Genomic DNA, 4,278 nt, shown 5'->3' with positions numbered 1-4,278 from the left:
GGCAGGGACACACACCCTGTTGCATCCCTAAAGCGTGCTCGTGGCGACACTCGCTTTCTCTCCGTGAAAGAAACTTGGGTCTCGCAGGCTGTCAGGCCACGTTTGCACCGTCGGTTTGTCTGCCTTCCCCTTCGGCACGGTCACGTTTGGGGAGGTCTTTCTCAAGAAAGCCACACGACCCCAGAGCGAAGGGCTGATGGGGCGGCTCTGCGCTTCCACGCTGCGGTGCGGGGACCGCCGGCAGCTGCGCTCTGCAAAAGCCATCGGGCTGGAGAGTAAGATGCTTGAATATAACATATCCCTCCAAGTGGCCCGGCCAAAAATCGAGGGCAGAACTGGTGTTCCTGCAAGGGAGCAAGCTGTGGGATGGGGCAGGACCGGGCTCGGCGGGGTGAGGGCAGGAGAGGAAAAGGGTTTTGGGGTGAGGGAGAGGGAAGGCAGTTCTGGGGGGAACCCACTCCATGTTATTTCAGACCCGTGCCAAGAAGTTATTGCACGGACATGGTGTAACAGGGGCTTTTACTTTGTGCTCCCACCACACACTCCAAGCAGGTGGCATTGCAATTATGCATCATATAATACAATGGTGTTATATATTACATACTACATTTATTGACTACTGTGTATGATACTATGCCTCTTAACAAATATTAGAGTGAAGTTTTTGTTTTAAAACACCTTCATGGATGAAAAGCCTCAGCCGTGGTGTGACTTGGGAGTTCTGCTTCTCTCACCTCCCTTTCCACATTTCAGAGGGAAACCTGAGAGAGGGGGGAGAGAATTGCCCAATTGCAAAGACAAGGCATTTCACAGGGTGAGCAATTTTTATGTCAAGTCATAAAGATGGCTTGAAAAAGAGATGGAAAGATCATCTCAGGCTATTTTTGCTTTTTAATAATACTGAACGGCTTTTATTTAATCTGATTTTTATGATGGAACTATGGGAATATATTTTTTTACAGAGAGACAAAAGAAGAAAAAATTTCAAAGATTGTCTCAAGAGCCAGGAGGGTGACTGGAAATAAGAAAAAGTTTCTTTAGACTATAGAGGGGCTTATTTTTGTTAACTTTTATAACAACAACATGAATCATTTACATGTTGATCTTTTTTGACTAATTTCTATCTCAGAATAAAACGACTTTTGATGAAGAACCAGTACCTTTCCCTTTTGATTGGCCTTAACATTCACAAAGAATATTTTGTTTGGCTAGAGAAATCTTCCTTCAAAATTGTAAGAAAAAAAACTGTGCCATCTTGGTATTTTTAGGGTAAAAATTAAACATAAGAATCAAAAATGTCTCATAGAACGTTTATTATATTAGGAATTGTGAGTAGAGTATATGTGAAACTTACTGATTTTTATACCACTTTAATACTACCTGAAGTAATATCTCAATTTTAACACCACAAGCAGGACCAGAGCTCTGAATCTTACTAGGTCCCATATTCATCCAATGATCTCCCTCTGTCTCTGAGCAAGAAGATGTGAGGAGAGGGGAATGCAGCTGTGTGTGAGGGGAGGAGTGCCCTGTGGTGTGGGAGTACAGGTTCTGCCTCAATGGGAGGATGATGGCTTTGTGACCCGCCCAGGTGAGGTTAGCAAAGGTCAGCACTCAGTGACATGCTCCCCTCTGCAGCCACAGACCTGTGCTGCTCACCATCTATCACAAGAAATAAAAGTTGTTCTGTGTGTGTCTGAGGATAAAACCTAAAAGAGCCTGCTTTTTTCCTTCCGTGTGTCAAATCTTTAAACTTTTATTTAGAAATCAGCAACTTTACCAGCATCTTGGCTCATGTGAAGTGAAGTGGTCAGCCAGTGTGTAATGATTTTGCCCTTTGATCTAGGAAAAACAAATGAAAGCTGGCAGCAAGAGCTACCTTCCACTTACTGTGCAATGGACTGTGATGTGCTACAAGAGCCATCGATGCAGAGATAGACAAACAGCAAAAGTTCCTTTTTACCAAGGAAATGCAAGGTGTCTAATCAAGTTACTAAACCACTCCATGATTCCACACTCTACGTGTGTGGCCTCTAACTGACAGGAAAAACACTTTGTAGTGCTTATGCCACAATATAACCTTTCCAGCAGAAGAGCAGTACTATTTGCACTTGGCTAAGGGAATCGATCTGCTTTATGGTCTTTTTTTTTCTTCACTGCAGGAGCTGACTGGTATGTATCCAAAGGGCTGAGTTAGCATTATACAGTCCCTCTCCATGAAGCTTTCAAAACCTGTTGTTTTGTCATGGTTTGAGCATCTGGTCTGGAGCTCTGTAGGCCAACCCCAAACCAGCCCCTGGTTTGGGTACTCAAATGCTGCCCCTGTAGTAGCTCCCTCATAACTTTTCTTGGTCATAAAGTAAAAACAGAGAAAATTCAGATTTAGTATGTTTGTGGCCATGGCTTGTAATATGAGCAGTAACAGAGGAAGCAAGAGGCCACCTTTATTTTCCCATCACTTTGTGTCTCACACATGGACTAATCTGACCCAAGTGACGACCCAGTATCTTTACAGCTTTGTGTTTCTAGGAATTGGACTCTGATGATGAAAAAGTGAGTCCTCCTCTATAACCATACGGTAACTGTGCCAGTGACAGCAAGGGTAGATGTAAAAATCCCAAAAGGAATGTTGATGTTCCTGGAAAACCATTAGGCCATCCACCTGTACCAGAGTGTGTGGCTACGTATAGTTCATCAGATGAAAATCACCTCAAGGTTCCCAGCTCTGGGAGTTCACTTTACCCTCATTGTGATCCCTCCTGGGACAAGGCCTGAGTCTGCTCCCATGCCTTTCCTGCCCTCCTCCTTTCCCTCTGGTCCCATATCCACTTGGTGGTGGAAAGGAAAGCAAGACACAGGCCATACTGGAGCCACAGGGCAGTTCAATGGCAAGCCAGTGTAGACAACAGGGATGAACATCAGCAGGTGTGTGGGAGACAGAGGAGTAGAAACTCCTGCAATTAAAGGAGGCTTTGATTTACAACCCTGGAAGAGACTAGGTCTGGCTTAATTGACAGAGATTTATAGATCTTAAGCAAAAGGATTACAAGGTTGTGTTCCTATAATTATAAGTAAAATTGTACACTGGGTGTTCTGGTGGAGGGTTTTAAATTATAGTAGTGTGATTTTATAGAGTTTAAGTTAAGAATGTAGATGGTATAAGAGAGACATCTGTGTGTACATGACATGAGAAGTTATTGGTCAAGACACGGCTGCATTGCAGTGAGAAGTGCCACAGGTGATAGGTCATTAATCTAAAACAAAGTGTTGTTTAAGTATCTATTGGATTAGAAAGTTATAAATTACAATGTAACCCTAAATCTTGTGACTAGTCGCCATTACTCAGAGGTGTTGTGAAATCTCATGCCTCGACTGATGCGTTTGTTATTTTAAACAATAAATTCGTGTAGTTGCATAGTCCCATCCCTGAAAGTGATTTCCTCCGACACGTGAAAGCGCGGGAAATTTGACAAGGTGAGCCTGAATGCAGTCTGCATGTGTTGGACATTTTTCCTAAATCACTAGGAAAATAAGTGCAAAGCAGTTGTGAGAGACTGAAATGTTAGTGGTTAATGACTCAAAACAATTGGCCATTTGTGGAGGCAGCAGGGTGCTTTATTGAGGCCGGGTTTGCACCCCCTGGCCGAGGAGGAGGAGGGAGTGTAAAGAGGCATCCAGCAGAGACTATGGCTCATGTTGAGAGAAAGCCTGCTGTGAGACTGGATGGATAAGGCAGATATCTATTTATAAGGTCTAAGAAAAAGAATAAAGGAAAAGATCAAAGCATAAGGGTCAGAAGCAAAACAATGTGAAAGCACAGTGAAAATTTTGTACTTTTAGTCTTTGTATTTGCAACATTCCCAGGAAAAAAGGTAGAAGAAAACTGCTATTGTTTGTCTACAGCTAAAATGATTTCATAATGTCCTTGTTCTGGCCAGGACAGGGTTAATTTTTTGCAGTCGCTGGGAGGGGGACATGGCTAGGGCACGGAAGTTATTCTAAACCACCTCATGTCATTGCTGGGGGCAGGAGAAAGGGACACTCATCCAGGGAGAAGGGATTCCTTCCGAGAAAACACGGTGTTTTCTATTATTGGGGTTTTTTTTCCCCATGTGAATCACTTCTTTTCTTATACCCTCTGTCATTAGTATTGTTGCTGTTACCGTTCATTTTTCTTATTTCTTTTTCCAGTAACAACTTCTTAACCCGCGATTTTTGCCTTTTGTGCCTCCAATTCTCAATGTCATCCCACTGAATCAGGAAGGGGAAAGGGGAGCA

Source organism: Corvus brachyrhynchos, unplaced genomic scaffold (assembly GCF_000691975.1).
Source record: "Corvus brachyrhynchos isolate BGI_N302 unplaced genomic scaffold, ASM69197v1 scaffold293, whole genome shotgun sequence".
Classification (NCBI taxonomy): Eukaryota; Metazoa; Chordata; class Aves; order Passeriformes; family Corvidae; genus Corvus; species Corvus brachyrhynchos.
The sequence above is the reverse complement of the archived record's forward strand: the minus strand, read 5'-3'. Positions refer to the sequence as shown.